Source organism: Pseudopipra pipra, chromosome 6 (genome assembly GCF_036250125.1).
Source record: "Pseudopipra pipra isolate bDixPip1 chromosome 6, bDixPip1.hap1, whole genome shotgun sequence".
NCBI classification, from domain to species: domain Eukaryota; kingdom Metazoa; phylum Chordata; class Aves; order Passeriformes; family Pipridae; genus Pseudopipra; species Pseudopipra pipra.
The window spans coordinates 51174694-51192657 of record NC_087554.1 but is presented as its reverse complement, the minus strand read 5'-3'; the positions used below and the strand labels follow the sequence as shown (position 1 = coordinate 51192657).

At 40.5% G+C, this 17964-nt stretch overlaps 1 long non-coding RNA gene across 1 annotated transcript in view; it reads left to right on the top strand.

The window, feature by feature from the left end:
• LOC135416225 (uncharacterized) overlaps positions 1 to 2670 on the top strand; it is a 5574-nt gene extending 2904 nt beyond the window's left edge. Inside the window, exon 2 of the long non-coding RNA XR_010431489.1 lies at positions 2390 to 2670. This is a non-coding gene — a long non-coding RNA (uncharacterized LOC135416225). The remainder of the gene's footprint in view (positions 1 to 2389) is intronic.
• The last annotated feature ends 15294 nt before the right edge of the window (positions 2671 to 17964 follow it).

The following is a 17964-nucleotide window of genomic DNA, read 5'->3' as shown; positions in this document are numbered from 1 at the left end:
CAAAACAGCTGCCGAAGGGGGATTGATTGTTGTTGTTTCCTGCAGAAGATTAACAAAAAAGGTTCTCTCACTCCATCCCCTCCATCCCTCACCCCAGTATATTTTCAAAGGAAGTGAAAACCTATACAGGAAAAAGATAATTTCCCAAAAGCATGTTGCTTATGAGGGAAAAAACCCCACATTTTTAAATGTCCATGTGTACTTAACATATCAGGCTTTTGATTTTAATAGTCAGCAAGGATAATCAAACAGGAGAAAGATGTCCCACCTTACATAATCACAACAAGATAAGCCTAAGGAAGAAAAGTCTGACTGTTTACTTGTTTATTTATTTTATGTGACCTCAAAGATCTTCTTAAAGGGGAGGTTCAACACGCTGTTCAATACATATCAATACAAATATGGCTAGGCAAAGATGTTATTACGAGTGATCCTACTGTTTCATAAGAAAGTGTCAAATACAAGCCTAGAAACACAGAGGCACAGAGCTGATCACATATTACCACTGATTACAGAAATATCTTCTTTTATTTTGATTTCCTTTTGTGTGCTACAGCAAATTCACTCTGAAGAGGGTTGTGCTTAGTAAGGCTTTTTTTGCCATAATTGTTGTGTGAGTACAAAAGAATACTTTTACTTGTATAATGTCACAGAAAAATATATATATATACTTAGCTCAAGAAATAATCTTTCTTGATAGGTAAAAAAAAACAGATATACAGCCTGAACACTGTAAGGCCTTCAACAGGAGGACCAGACCTGAAAAGAAGTTATGTTTTGTGCTTTCTCCCAAACCATTATTAAAAAACACTGATAACTGTGACCAATATATACATAAGAAACAGTTGTGTCCTACACAGCAGAAGGAAACATAAGAACCTTTAGGGACAAAATTTACAACATAATGAAAAAGACCCGTTTCCCTCAGCCTCCTAACATGAATCCCTTTTCCTTTCTAGATTAAAAGTCTTCAACCATATTCAGTAAAGTAGCTTTGATTAGATTTCTGGTAGCATATCAACTGCATTAGAGAACTTTAAACAGAACTTGTGGTTTTGTTTGCTTGACAAGTATAAAAAAAATCTTTTTAGTTCTACCACACACAAAACACTGGGAGAAAAAACTACAATGAAGTATTTTTCCCTCTAGATACGTTAGCTGCATAATCAGATCTTCAACTGTATTAGTATAGTTCTTGATTTTGTGGAGCTCTCTTTCCTTACATCTACACTAGCATAAGTAAACCACTGCCAATTTGTCCATTTAGAGAAATCAAGGCAGCTATAAAGCAGTGTCAATACTTTTTATTTCAAATGACACTGACACTACATGAAAACAACCAAGACCATCAAAACCCATGAGATTCTAGCGATCATAATCTACAAAAGAAGGTAATATTCTAATAACAAAGTGGAGATGGTTGGAAAGAAATCACCTTTGATAAGGAAGGGCAAAAAGGAAGAAAAGAAAGGCAAAAGAAGACAAGAGAGCTAGGTTAACACGTATCAGTTACTTGGATACAGCTGATAAGGACTTTTCGTAATGTACATGAAGCATGTAGTAAAGCCAGGAGCACTGTGATTTAAGAAAATCTGAGAGAACATCATCCTTTTATATGTCTTGTTCTTATCATATCACCATGATTGATGTTTCAGTTCATTGTACATAACACAATGCTTCCAAAAATCAAAGACTAACTGTAATTCTTTTAGATTTGTTCTTTTACCTTGATCATAGGTACAAAAAAATTTTCTGAAATGCACAAAAATGTGCAAAACTATAACTGCAAAAAAATAGCACAGTGCTCCTTGCCACTGTTTACTTTTAAAGTTTTCCAAAACAAGCACTGAAATTTAGCAGTCAACTTTAGTTAATATAGCTACTTATAAACAGCATAAATCTTACAGCTATGGATTTGTGCAGGCAAGGATAATCTATGACATCCATCCTGATTTTGCTTAGAGTAGTAGTCAAAACATTTTTGCTTCTTGCAGGTCATGCTGATCTGTGGCGTAATTTGAATTCTCAAGCTGTTATCCATATATCATTACCAACAACTTTCCAAAATAGAAAATAATTTCTACTTCTTTAATTAAAACAAGGAGCTACTCTGTGCACTTGGCTGGGTCCTGAGTTAATTCTGGGGAGAGACTTGAGTTTAGGGGTCAGATGCTCAGCTGAGATAAACTGATAAGGCTCAGCTGGAATTAATGGAGCTATCCCAGTTTACTTAACTGAGGATATAGTCGTTTTGTATTTCTAGCACCAAGCACTGCCAACTGTTTTCAGATACACCTGAAGTGCCTGAATGTCGTTATTACTAATTGATGTCTATACAGCACCTTTGATGCAGATGGGCATAATGCTCTTTACATATTCTTTCTGCCAGATTCCACCCACAGGAACACTAGATTAAATCAGGAGGAATGCCACCGAAAAAAAGCATAGTGAAGAGAAGGAACAGCACATCTTGAAAGAGAAAGTGCATCTGGCTCAGTAATTTCTTGCACGCTGTTTGCAAATGCAACCAGTTCTGGGGTAGAACAAGGCAGTAGTTCAACAGTACTCACATACAACTAAGCAAGTTGTGCATGGCAATAATTCCTTGATTTTACTTATGACAAACAGTAATTAGCTCATGGTTATGTAAATATATTCTTATCCAGGTAACATTTTTCATTGCTTATATCACAGACAGGAGCTCTGCAGCTGAGAAATATGCACAATTAGGAGGAAAAAAAAAAACTTATAAATTATGATAAAGAGCTTCTGAGATTTACCATGTCACAAAACCTCCCAGTGTTTCTCCCAGTTTCCAGCAACCTATATAGTTAATCAAGCAATAATTGATCTGTAACAAAGCTACAAGTCAGGCTGCAATATGATACGAGTTAGACTTTCTGCTGAGGAAGACTGTTCTGTCATGGGGTAGAAGTTCTTCATCTTAGCCAAGAACAGTTATGTCCATCTCCCATACAATTCATCCAGAGCACCGTTAGTTGTATGATGGAAGAGGTGCCTAGCTCTCACTCCTGAAGAGGTACTTCTTCATGTAGAGGAGCATCAATCATTTGAGGGATTTACAGACCAAAACCAGAGACTGAGCTGGTGCCAGCTGCAGTCTTATAGAGAAGAGGGGTGATACAGAGCCTTGCTACATGTTGTGCAGTTGTACTGGTGAAGAGCTGGGCCACTGTACTCTGCAGAGCCATAATCTCTGTGTTGCTACTTCGTTTAGCTTTACATATCATGGTAATCCTTTTGAGATTTGATAGACATTAGTTTCATTGGCTGTATCCTCCTCAGCCATGGTGGAAGAGGTGCAGTCTTTTGGCAATGTTCTGGGTATGTCTGTATGTGCTCATGTATGTCCTGCTGCACTGTGGACATCAGCATCAGCACAGTCCTACACGTGAGATAAGCAAATCCAGCAATTAATGCAGTGTATCAGTCCAGGAATAGTTCAGAGCTGTAATCTCCAAAGTCCGCATAAGCATTTGGCCTGACGCCCCTAGTGGAGGGTCTGATTAGCCCTCTCAGTGCTCCTCCACCCTAGCTAGCTGCATAAACAGGTTAGCAGTACTTTGTGGCCACCTTGACAGAAGTTGCAGAGATGAAGCAATGCGAGGACTGAGATCTGACATTTGTGCTACAACTAAAAGACAGAGATCAAGAAGTGACAAACACACAACAGTCAAGAAAAGCTTGGGACAGGAGCAAAGCAGAGAAGGAGCTGCAAGAGATGGACTGAAAGTTATTTCAAAGCTGATTGTTTCTAGTGCTATTTTATTTTTGTGAGATATAAATGGAGCCTGATGTTTTAGAATACGCTCCTCACACTGTGACAGTAATGGTTGTCAGAGTATGCTGCTGACTATTTTCAGTCTATCAGACCTCTTTAGCATCTGTGACTAGTTTAAAAGGTCCGTTGTAGTGTGTAAATGTATGACACTGTCTTATGAAATGGTGGACTAGCCCTGAGAAATTGTTTGATAACAGTGGCTTGTCCCAAAGAATCAGTGATCAGTAAAGGATTGGTTTCTTTGGTAAACTGTTACTAGCTCCAGCATGCTTCTGGGACACAGAGGCAAGTTTACCTCCTTATGAAATAGCATTTTTCCAAATACTTCCCAGAACTCATAAAGAGCATTACTTCTAGCAAAATGCTCAGTGATGTTGAAAGTAGGAAGCCTGATTCTCCTTATGCTGGGTTGAGCCTCAGGACTAAAGCAATAACACAAAACAATTTGTCTGGTTTGTAAACTGAGAACATTTTCCATGTGACTGAATGGAACAGGAAGCACATGTTGAGAGCCCCCAAGTACCATTTCCGCAGAAGGATTCTGTTCACTGCAATGAGACCTTTAAAAAATATCCAAGATGTGAAAAGATATTTGAGAAATTTTCATGAAGAATTTTTAGTACCCTCTGCTGTAATAAGCAGAAGGTGTTTAATAAACATGATATGCAGCAGTTGCTAAGCAGAATCTGATTTATGTACAGTAGCAGTTAGAAGCAACTACACATCAGGGTTGTACACTTTATTTGACTGTGAATTCTGATTTTCTGATGGAAGCAATTCTGCTGAACTTAATTTATAATCAGCTTACAACATGGGTAGCAGAATTATAAACGCTTCTCAAATTACATAGCAAATCTTGTTGTCTTCTTGGGCAAATAAGAAACCTACATCATGAGCTTTAAGTGTAGTACAGGTCATTGTCAAGGGTAAAACACTTTCCAAATCCTTTTGATAGTTGAAATCATACTGCATTTAAAAACAGAATGCATGTCAACTCAGTGTACCTGAGATGGTATTGCATCTCCTCAGTACATATATTTCAAAACAAATCATTCCTAATTTTTTTCTTCCCCCCATTAAATTAAAGATTAAAACTCAATGGATTCCTGTATGGATTACACTGGGGTTTGTACAAGTGAGGAAGAGGGGGACAGAAGCTCTGGTCTCTGCTTCATCAGTGTAAACAGAGCATAATTTCCACACCAGCATAAACCTGTTAGCTGTGTACCAGGGAAACAGAGACCAGAGCTTGACCCAGAAACAGAGCAAGACAGAGAAGTACGGGTTCAGTTAGTGGTGTTCAAGAATCAGGCACATGTCTTGTCTGTAGACAGAACAAAAATGAGGATGTAAGCTGTGCCTCGTATGGCATTATATGATTACAGTGCTCTATCCTTATCTCATTAGAAGTCAGTAAAATCAATGAAATCATGTTTACTCACATCAGATGAAAGTCTTGCTAAAGAGAAAGCAGAAAGTATATAGGGAAGTCTCCAAACCTCTCTTCCCCTTCCACTTCTTTTTCCATTTCCCTTTTCCTTCCTCAATATATTAGAATTTTTAAAATGAAATATTAGGAGACTTAATAGAGCCCCACAATGAATTTTTAGTGCCAGCAAGTGAATAATGACATTCCTATCAATCAAGTCAGACAAGAAGATCCTGCTTCAGAATGGTTCCTCAACCCAGTGAAAACATTTCTGGGCATGAATCTGTCTGCCACATTGGAAGTAAACCAGGAACAGAATCTTGTCAAGGAATAAGCTTCATTTTTGTCTGAATTATTCTGATGCTATCAGATGGCTATCATAATAATATTAAATATATATGCATGGTTTTTTACCCTGCTAGACAGTCTGATAATTTTCTTTAGTTTCTTTCCATTCTCGAGATTCCCCAAATTTTCCAACTAGGCTAGTCCTGTAAGTCATTTGATGCACAGACCCTAGCATACCAAACTCTTCCACTGAGAGACTATTTAAAGAGCAAGGGCTCTGCAGCAGAGCACATGCATACTGCTGTTTCTTGAGGTCACAACACACCATGCACAGAAATAAAAATGAAGGGGCTTCAGCAGACAGAAGGAGAGTGAGTGGAAAGGATTCTTGACTAGAGAGAAGCAAGGTTGGATCTTGGGTCCTTGGCCAAGTGTTCTGTTCTGCTTTGTAGATGCAGAATTTTAGATGTTCCTCTTTTTTTATTTTTTTTTTTTTTTTTGTGGCATCATGCAATTTCCAGAAAAATCTATTATAATGCAGTGAGATAAATAAACACATCCATGGCCATGGGAGAAGAGCACACCAGTCTAAAGCCAGCCAGACCTGACTCCAGCACATACAAAGGTATCGCTCAGCCCTCTCTGTCCAAGGCTACCTGACCTACACCAGTGCCGCCACACTGTACAGGAGTCAGAGGAAGAATCTTGCCCTATATTTTTCCTGAATCAGATGATGGTTATTCCTAGAGCAGAATTCTTCCCCTCTCTAAATCTGCAGAATGACCATTGATGAGGACACCTCCTCCTTGCACATGCAAGGTGTTCTGCTGTTTGACCTGTAGAAAGTGCAGTCCTCTCTGTTAGTGTCCCACACCAAGGCAGATTCTGCCCTGCAGGACATAGTAGTCATGCATAATAACCTTCAAAGCCCACTTTGTTTACAGTGTTAATGTGTTATGTCAAGCTGAGTTCTCACCCTTTTTCCTGCCGGCCTATTCTGTGAGGTTTGTATTTCCCTCTCTCAATCAATAACAGCTTAAGTAGCAAATAGAGTTCCCATCCCCCAGCACTAATAGACCCTCATGCAGTCAGGAAGCATCAAGATGAACCCTCAGTTACCACTGTGCACCCTGTTTAATGTATGCATTTTTATGGCCTCTGATGTATATGGTTCCATTACTGTCTATGAATGCAGAGTACTGGAGCTAGTTAATGTATTATTTATTTTATTACTCCTTTGTATAAGCTGGTATTTGCAATTTGGAATTTTATATACTTTGGTTCTATAATGGTTTTATAATGTGTACACAGCTCAATAATTAAAAAAATATATCTTACCACCTCACCTCTAGAGCCAAGTTTGTTTACGCTGCTAACGGCACATTCCGGCTAGCACTGGTCCCACACCGTCTGCTGGCCCCTCTGCTCCCGGCCCCAAAAGCCTTGCTGGTCCCTCTGCCAGGACATCACCCTGAGAAATACAGCACCATTTTGTTCTTCCTCTCTGGGATGAGAGGCAAGTTTTCTAAAATTTTGGAGTTTTCAGATCTTTAGACCTAATGTGTGGCCGGCTGGCACATCCCCTTCGTTACTCAGGGTTTCGCCTGAGCAGTAGCAGAAGCAGTTTCCCTCACCAACAAAGCAAGGTTCTGCCAGTACAACCTGTCATGCAGCATACCAGGCAACAGGAGGGACTGAAAGGAAGAGGCAATTTCTATCTCCTGACAGGGCAATCAACATGTCCTACGTTCAGCTCTGGCCACACAGTCCTAACCCTGCAGCACTGCTGATCCTCCTGCCAGCTCATGATGAGGAGCTTGCCTCTCCTCCAAATGGCCTGGAAGTTCACTTTCAAAAATTTACAGCAATATCCCTTAAGGTATCACAGCCTTGCAGCACAACTGTGGTTATGGATTTATTTAGTACTTTTTGCCTGGTTCAGACATTAGTGCTAAAATTATGACCTGTCCAGATACATCAAACATTTGTGCTAAAACTGTGGCCTGTCCAGACACATAAGAAAGTATAGCACACTATTACTTTCTGTCTTCCTCCTCATGGATGCCAGCCAAACCACACGACATCTGCACAGAAACCCTTTGGTTTAAGCACTCTGCCATCACAAAAGGTCTCTACCTGTTCCTTGGCTTGTAGAGGTCCTGCCCTTAAACCACCTTGTCCACTGGCCGGAAGATAACAGTGGGAGTTGTTTGACTGTGGTTCTCTGCAGCAGCACAAGGACATGTTGATTTTGGCTGAAAAGGAACCAGTAATTCAATGTGTGCAGAGGCTGATATCTTACTGCTGCTGGGAGCAATATGGAAGCATCAGTTGCCAGAAACAGCTTTTGTCTGTGACTGGAGGCAGAACCAGGAGAGTGCAAAGATAAGGGTCGGAGAAAGGGGAGGAATATGTCGAGGAAGAAAGCCTTTGTTTGATTCATGCCAGTAATAAAGAGAGAGGAGTCAGCAAACCAAACCCAGACCAGAGTTTGCCCTGCTTGTTTCACCCCACATAGTCTGAAACAATGTGATGCTTCAGTGGGCTTGCATGGCCAAGTTTTGGCAGTGGGGTGGGTTACAGGGGTGGCTTCTCGGAGAAGCTTCTAGAAACTTCTCCCATGTCCAACAGAGCCAATGCCAGCCAGCTCCAAGACAGATCCACCACTGATCAAGGTCTAGCCAAATAACACCTCTGTGATAACATATTTAGGAAGGGGGAAAAAAAGGTATTGCACAGAAGTAATTGCAACCAGAGAAGAGTGAAAATGTGAAGGGAACAGCTCTGGAGACACCTAGGTCAGTGAACAAGGAACAGCAGGAAGTGCTCCAGGCACTGAGGTAGGCTTGCCCTGCAACCTGTGATAAAGACCGTGGCAAGATAGGCTGTCCCCCTGCAGCTCATGGAGGTCCACGAGAGAGCAGAGAGCCACCTGCAGCCTGTGGAAGAGCCTGTCGCTGGAGCAGGTGGATGCCCAAAAGACACCTGTGACCCTGTGGGAAGCCCATGCTGGAACAGGCTCCTGGCAGGACTTATGACCCCCAGGGGGCCCCATGCTGGGACAGCCTGTTCCTGAAGGACTGCACAGAGCAGAAAAAACCAAAAAGGTCCCACACTGGAGCAGTTCATGAAGAACTGTAGCCTGTGGGAAGGACTCTCTTTGGAGAAGTTCATGAAGGAAGGAAGGAAGGGAGGAAGGAAGGAAGGAAGGAAGGGAGGAAGGAAGGGAGGGAGGAAGGAAGGAAGGAAGGAAGGAAGAAGATGGTGTGAGGAGAGTTGAGTTCCAGGTTATGTGGCACCAAAATGAAAGACGAACCCAGATCTCTGAACCCACAAATAATGACTACCAACACATGACAGAGAGGGCTAGACACTAGAAAGGATAATACTCTGCCTTGAGTATCAGCATCCAAATATTTGTGTCAGTGTATCAGCTGGAAAGAGGACTGCATGACTTTGTGATGAAACCCCTGGGTAGGAGATATGGGCTCTGTTTCTGCCTTTCCTGTAACCTTCCTGTATGACCTTTGCCAAGTTCTCTCTCTGCTTCACCATCTCTTTTATTCAGATGGTGAGTACCACACCACAGAGATGGCCTTGCTGTGAGTGTTTACAGTCCTCCTGGTAGAGCCGACTGCTACCAAGTGAGACCAGCAGGTACAACGACTCAAAGAACTATTGCCAGTCATAAATTGTATTAAACCAGCTTCTACCCCACACAACTGAGTTGATATAAAGAACCAGTGCTAGTAAGATGTGATAGAAGCAGCAGACTTTTTCAGAAAGAAAGAAGCTTTCCCTGTTTAATTTAAACAAGTACACACACACACACACTCATGTAAACGAGACAGTTTTTCAAAAATGAGGATGCAGATGAGAGATTCAAGGACAGTTCTAACTTGCCCTCTGTCAATTTACAAGAGAATTTATTCCAGACTATTCATATATGAATATTTAGCATGGCAACAATTACATCCAATGACACCCATGAGATACACAGTACTGAAGACCCTCTCTAAGGAATATGCACAATACTTGATGTCAATTTTTTAACTGGACTGAACATTTGATTTTTAAAAATTATATTTCTTTAGGCCTTTCAATAATATTTCCTTTAATTATTATATTAATATTGTATATATTGATGCCATGTTTTATAAATGATTGATTCACATGAGTAGAAATAGATACATGACAGGAAGTAAAGGGGAGAGACAGTGGCTGCTGAGGCATGTTAAAATAGCCTGTGGTCAATCTTATTCTTAATGCAAAGACCTTGTTTTTGTTGTATAAAGGAAAAAGGAGGGGGAAGGGAGAGAGACTGTTAGGAGGAATCACTCAGGGCTTAAATAGCACAAACCTAAGGACATATAAAAAGAAAGTGGCTTCAAGTCCTCAAGTAAGATTTAACAAGAAAACCACAAAACAGTAAACATAAGGCCTATATACGGCCAGGTAGAATGCTTTTCTGTATGGAAAATTACTTTATTTTCAATATGAAGCTCTCTGATTATCATGCCCTCTCATAAGCTCTTTCTATGGAGCACATTATAAGTTCAGGAGAAGAAAAAAACCCAAAAGAATATTCATACTAACATTCCAGATACAAACTCCTGACAAATCCAGTAAAATGGAAACCAGGGAATACTGAAGTCACAACATATGCAACTACAGTTGTGATGACTTGTCTTGAAAGCCTACTTAATTCAGGGTCTAAGTTAAACTGAACATCATTCCAAAGATGTATAAGGATTGAGATGTCCTTTGCTGACCATGGAATGCTCTTCCAAAGCACCCAGTACAATCTGTGATTGTCTATTTGCCTGGATGCTGACTCCACTACAGAAATAAATGCAACAGGCAAAGCCCGAAACTGACACCTGGAGTCAGCTTTCTGGTTAAAGTAGGACCTTTCTCACTCCCAACAACTTTCTAGTAACCACTAAAAGTGCCCTTCAGAGCCTGGATAACCACTCATCTCTTCTGCACTGTGCCAAGGAGAAATTCTTTTGCCAGGAGCAGAGTGCATTTTAGCAGTTATATTAATTCTACTGACAGTGAAAGAGGTAGCTTAGCAGGTTAGTCTTCTGCTGGCCCATATCACTCAGTAAAAGACACTTATAATAGTTCACAAAATATTTTCCTCAAAACACAGAAAATTGTTTTAGAACATTTAATTTTAATGAAACCCTCCAGTGAGGTTTTACAGCCTCCTGAAAATGTGTTTTTATGGGAATGACAAGTTGCTTTACCTAAAAAAGTGGTCCTGGAATTCTCTCACAAGGCATGGGAGCGTATCTGCATCTGTGGCCCATGCAGTACAATCCCCAGAGAAATCCACTCAAAACTCCACCTGCCAGTTGCATGGTTGGACCTGATAGTATAAACCCCAGACACTATGGGACTGTTTTCTAGGCAAAAGTATTAAGTTGCAGCACATTATTCACTGAGTTAGAAAAGAACAAACATTTAATAATTGCAAATTTAAAAGCAAAGTTCTGTAGGACTGGGATAAGGAGATAAATCATTAAGGGATTAGATACTGCTGAACAGAGTAATGCAATGAGGTCAGGAGATGAAACTAAGCCTTTGGCTCATCAGCATTCCCCTAAAAAAGCAATGGCATTACCTCTCCGAAATTAATTTAGCCCTGTCCATGCCACCCCTTAGACATTGTGGGAGAAGTCATATATTTGCCTCTGTGTACTCATTTCTAAAATATTTTGTTTGGTAAAAACTCTGCATCTCTCTCCTGTCCATCTGACGACTGAGATTGATGGTGCCATTTACCCAACAATATTCAGTAAAAGTTTCTTCACACATTGGAACCACTTGCCTGTTTTCACGCTAATAGTCTAGATAGTGACTTCTCATTGAAAGAGGACTGTTTCTTAGTTTTCTATAAGCAAAGGCTTCATCTTGAATTTGTCGACATGTTTCCAATAGACTGTAAGTTTACTTACTTAAGTTTACCACTTACAGTTTAGCCAAGGTAGCAGAGACAACCATGAATATTTCAGGATTAGACTTGTCTCCCCAAAAACCTTACAACTTGTCCTACAGTATGTAAGCCTTAAAAAAAATAAAAATAATATAGCAATAATTGAGACCAGCTATAGCTCTTATTGGGAGAATACCATGAAGTCATGAGGCAAAGGAGTAGCTGATGCTGATTTGGACAAAGGCTTGGGAATGAGATGCTGGAGAATAGTGCTGTGGAAAGGGACCTCAGGGTCCTGCTCAATGGCAAGTTGAATATGAGTCAGCAGTGCCCTGGCAGCCAGGAGAGCCAACAGTGTCCTGGGGGCATCAGGCAAAGCATCGCCACTGGTTGAGGGAGGGGATTGTCCCGCTCTGCTCTGCACTGGGGCGGCCTCACCTTGAATATTGTGTGCAGTTCTGGGCACCACAATATCGGAAAGCTATTCAGCTATTTTCCTGTCTGAATGAGAATTTTACAATTCTGACCACTCTCTGTAAGCCTCATCTTAAATTTTTATTTTTTTCTTGAGTAGGCATTAATCCAAGATTGGCAAAAATACAAAATGCAGTTTATGTTAAATATATTGGTTTTTCTATCTGTCAAAGAAATTTCCTGTCAAGTAAGACTCTATCAAGGTTTGAAAGTCTTTGTGAGGTGTCGTGTAGACCAACCACATGCATTGTGGCTTTTGATATCCTGAAGGATCATCCTGATGCCTCAGGAATGCATCCAGAGAAGATGAGGCATCATGAGCCATGATGAAGATATTTATTTTTTATAGAGGATTCTAAGCTAAGGCTGTTACTCCTGTCTCACTCTGAGTAGTCAAGGGAGGGGAGACATCCTCCCAAATGTAATTAATCTCTGTAGATCTTAGCCACCCTCTTTATATGTGTATCTGTTTCCACTTGGTTACTTAGGGTGCCTTTGGCAATTAGGCTCTTTATGTAACTCAGAGATGTGTAAATTTAAGGACAAATTCAAGGCTTTGTGCCTAAGGGAAGAAGGTTAATGTACGCATGAGATTTACTTGAATTGTTTTGTCACTGTTTGGCCAGAATTTTCATTCAGGTAATTATAAATTAAAGTATACTAATGTTTTACTGGGCACTTGGTTTACAATTCTGGGAAGTTTGCAACTCCTTGAATGTAGAGAAATATTTATATATTTTTGCTATTATGGCACACAGAGGGTTTCTGATTTTGTTGCATAACCCTGACCTTGTGACACCATTTTCAGGTTTTATCTCTCTACTCAGCATTTCCTGCCCTCATGGAGTGTTATCACTCTTGATTCATCGCCCTCAGTGACAGCTCACTCTGTTCAGTGCAATTCCTGGTCTTGTACGCTTTCTATTGCTTTTTCTTTCTTAGCAAAACTTCTCCATTTATTTCCAACCCTGAGTAAATTTGAGATAACTTTAGCTATTCTGGACAAATAAATAATGAAGGATGTAGTCTTTAAAAATCTAATAAAACCTTCCTAATCTCTTCATATATTACTGTAAGTAAACGGAGATTATTTTACTTTAATTTTTGGAGCTGGAGTCTGAGAAGAAAATAATTTTGTGTTTTGCTGACAATCATCTTTCTTAATCATGCTTGTAATGCTGATTTCCTTGACTGTAAGCCACAGATTTAGATACTGTTGAATTCCAGTAGAGTGTAGAGAAGCGGCTGAGGGAACCACTTGGTGCAGTGTCTTTAGAGACTTATCCCAGGTCACCCTCCTTCCAAGCTGCAACCGTGATCCTGCAACCACTTAGGCAGGCTCCTTAATCTTCATGAAAGCTCACCAAAGACCTGTTTTCAAACGAAGAATTTTCCTGTGCAATGCTGCTTGTAAGATTGGGGTGACCGTGAAGCCCAGTAACTCCTATTCCATCCCTGTGCTTCAAAATTTCCTGGATTTTTCTTATCAGATAGATGACATCTTCTCAAGTATAGCTCTTACATGTTGAAATTCCACACACACCCCACCCCCATTACTCATATAATGAATTCACATCAGCAAAATTATGATTTAAAAGAAAAAATTGGCTTCTATTACACTCTCAAAAATATTTTGAATATTCAGTTAAATAACAATACCACTGGGAAAAGAAAGATCATAAAACAGTGCAAAGACTCAAGGAAAGAGTCAAAAAGTAAGACATGATATAGTTAAATTCAGAGGTTTACAGATATCCCTGAGAATGCAAAAATTTACATCCAAATGTTTTTTTTTAAATCCAACATACTGACAAGAACAGCTCTTTCAAGGAGCACATCTGCCTTTTTCTACTTCTTTTCTTAAGAAACCTTTCAATTCAGAAACATCTCACAAAAGTTCTTCTTAATCCATGAAAATAATTGAGGCACATCCAAACAACTGATACGGAATCAGAACGGTAGGATTGTCTGCCTTTGCCTCACCTCTTTCTGAAGGTCCTTCCATTCCTGCAAAAGGCCCCTTATTTTCCATCTCACTTCCCAGCAAATCCAGATACCCAGTCACTCCAGCCCATCACCATCCTGGCTTTATCCCTAGCACAAAAGTCCTATCCAACTGCTGTAACTGGCCACACTCTCCCTTATCCCAGAAAGCCCTCCAAAAACACAGCCTCTACTTTCTTTAGGTCAGGTGGACAAATGAAGGTTTGCTGATGATATTTCCAGCATTTTCCCACACATACGCACACTGTGAAAACACAATTACAAGCAAACAAGAGGTACCAACCAGCTCATACTGAAACCTGTGATTCATGCAAATAGCATCCTTCCAGAAATCTGTGGACTTTAAAAGCACACGTGCAGTGATTAAATAGAGCCATGCTGTGAGTGGTTGGCATTGTAAATACAGAATTTATGGCCTTTCTAGCTATGATTTCTTTAACAAGCCTCCAGCAATGGTTACTCATTCTTTCTTTGCATCTTTCAATCTAGATTTATCTCAATGGCAGAAAAAGGCTGGGGAAATTCAAAACAGGGCCAATTCTAGACAGCTTCTTGGAAGACCACAGGTTGGTAAACCAGGTGAAAGGCAGTGGGTGGGAGCATTTGCTGTGTAAGAGGAGAGATGGATAAAGCAGCTCGGCATGTTGGAGGTGGGGATGTCCCCACTACCATGAGTGGCAAATATCCCAATAGCAAAAAGTGAGACAGAAATAGAAACAGTGCTATTTCCTTGCCTTGTCCTTTGTGTGAGGCAGGTAGAAAAAAATGAATTCTTGCAGATATATTTATGCCAAATCTGTTTATGTGTACGGGCTTGTTGTGGCAGGAGCCCTGGCAGCCGTCAGTAAGAGGAATCCCTTTGGCTCGGAGAGGCAGCAAGCAGCAAGTGCCACACTAACAGGCCTGGATGTGTCCCCTCTGCCTCCCTGCCTGGCTGGAGACCTGCAGGCTGATGCCTGTGTCAGGCGGGGCTTTGCCTTGCTGCACATCATCCTGCCCTGAGCTGGGAGCTTGAAGACCCCACCAGGATTTTAAGCCACCTTCTCAGGACGTTTTGCCAGATGTCTTGCTGTGGGCAGCATGATAGTATTTAGGCATGTGGCACCTTCAGCTTCATTCTGATCTTCTAGATATCTGCCCAAACCTTAGTACCCAAAATTCTCTGCTTGCCCAGCCCTTTCCTCTCTACCTATTTTCACTATCACCAATTTTGCTCCCACTTCTGTCAGATTTGTGTCAGAAAGAGAGAGAGGCAGAAGGGAGAAGCTGCCAAGTGACCTCATCACAGAGGACCCTGTATCAGTGGAAGTTCTGCACTTTTTCGGATGCTCCTTGGCCCAGAGATCTTCTGCAGTCCCCATTCTGGGAGACAGAGACCTCATCCAGATGCACTGAGCACCACTGCTGTGTCACTCCCACCTGGCCAGGCTCCAGCTACTGTGACAGGCTGATCCTGCACTTGAATTTTACCTTCTGTAATCAAAGGTGTCACTCAGTTATCTGATGTGGGTTTATAGTCAGCAGCCTGGAGTAGTGACTTGGAGCACCGAGTAACTAGAGTCCCAGAGCACAGCGAGACCTCTGAAAACTTATTTTGTCTTCCAGCCCCCAAGACTTCCCACTTTCTCCCTTCTCACTGCCCCCTCATGCCACTGGTGTTGAAGACAAGGTGGGAATTAACAAGCACTTCTTTTAAAATCCTGTGAGGTCTCCTACTTAAATACCCTCAGTGAGTGTCCAAAGATTGCACCAAAGATTGCAAAATGTTACCCCAGTTATTCAGAGCATCTTCTCAGACAAACAAGATTTCTGAGCCTCTCAAAGATCCTTGTGATTGATGCTGCAGAAATCATATTAAAAACAAAAATGGAAAAATAAAAATGTGTATTGCACATGCCTTCCAAATGTTGTCCAGAACTAGACCAATGTAAATATCTTTTCCCCTATTAAAATTATTGGGAAAAATTCATCCTTTTGTTGGAGCTACAATGATTTACACCAACTGATGTTCTGCCGCTTTATTTTCAGAACAGCAGGGAAAATTTCACTATTATAAAAAAACCCCACAGATGCTGTTATTAATTTCCTGTAAGTTTTTGGATGCAGTTGTGTTTGCTTCTCTTTTGCTCTCTCACTCTCTCTCCCAAGAACAATCAGAATAATAGAAAAATGTACAATGTTGTGATTACATCTTTTTTTTCTGCCTTGGTCTAATTTTTCTTACACTTTTGTTTATACTCTTCTGAAAGTAGGAATTCTTTGAGCAAGAATCCTTACCAAAAGAAATTATAGTCATCTTAACCTAATGCATCACTGAAAAAGAAAGAGGATTTATTATCTTTCAAGTATCTTTTCATGAAGAATTTATCCCAGCAGGTGGACTCAATCTATGTGGGGTAGGTAAGCATAAAATTTGATCTACAGATTTTAGAGCTACTGTAAAATAGCCATTTATGTTGGTAGCTTTACTAATAAGTGTTTTGCTTTATACTGAAAGAGATTAAATTGAAGTTCCTCTACTTCTTGATGAAGTATACTTTGACAAATGAGGGTTAAAACTATTCTGTGGCTGGAAAAGGTTATTTCCTTGTGCAAAACTAATAAATTAAAAAATATTTATCCTGTTGTGTTTCACTTTCTTCCTCCATCCCTTCATTTTTCCTTTCCTTCCTCTTAAATTCTCCCCTGCCCTAGTTTGCACACACACTCTATTAGCTTCACATTTCTTAGATTATTATCTATAAGCAGAAATAGCTTACATCTTTGCAATACTGGTCAAGGATAACATTCATACCCTTGACAAGAGACTCTCTCAGCTCTAATCTACTTCAATTCTAATTGCTGAATTATTAAAGCCAGAGACCTCTTGTGCTCTGTCAGTACCTACCTTGCTGCTGAAATAACAGCACTGATGGTGGCGCTGCTCCTGGCTTTGAGCTTGCACCATGCCTGCCTTGGAATCATTCGGGAAGGATCGGCAATTTCAGATGAGCATGAGGAGACTCCCTTTGCACGTTTGAACCGGTTAGGGGGCAATTCTTTGTCTTCCAGTGTGTCTGCTATGAAGGGATAGCAGCTGCAAAATATTAAGTGCTCTTCAGCTACCAAAAAAAAAAAAAAAACTTAAAAGGAAAATTGAGCTATCTACTTACCTGAGCTATTAACTAGCCTCCTCATTGACTGGAAAGTGCCTGACAATAAACATGATTATCTGAGGATAGAGACTGACTTTCTCATATCCAAGCAATAGTCAGGTGGGCCCAGAATTGCAGCATCTGGGACTTAGTCAAACCTGTTTTCATAATAAGAAGTCAGTCCTTGCACATGCACTGCAGGAAAGCGCAGCCTGAAAGGAAGCCAAAGGGCTGAGATGGGGCTATGCTTGCACGTGCCACACTTGCTGCCAGCTCATAAAGACCATTGCAAGAGCTCGTACTGTTCAGCATGCTCTATCTTCATAGCTTGCAACTGGTCTAAACAGCGACCAGACAGTGTAATTTGTTTGCCTAGTGCTCACCTTTCTGTCCCTTCTGGACCCACTCGTGGTGGCTAGAACAGCAATGAAAGCTGTGATATCACATTAACTGTAGGCATGGAAATGCACTTGTGCCATGGTGCTGTGTGACAAGAGCATTCTCACTACCCTGTTGATCTTTTCAAGTGTAAGCCAAAATTATCTTAGTCTTAGCAAAGCCAATGTTGTGATTGTAAAGGCTGTTTTGAACTGATTGTTTCTATATTTATTTGCTTTTGATTTTAAAAAGTGTTTTCTGCTGGCCTTAACACCAGAAAACAGTTATTTTTTTTTTATGGAACCTATAATTTGAGTCTAATTTGACCTGACAGAGTCAACTGACCATGCAGTTACTTGGCACCTGCTGAATGGCTCCCCATTAAGCCAAATTTACACTAATAAACAGCAGTCATTACCATTCACTGTCATTAGAATAAATGACTTACCTGAGACACCTCCCAGTCAACATAAATCTTGATAAGATACATTCTAGTTGAGCCAAGTTCTTCAAT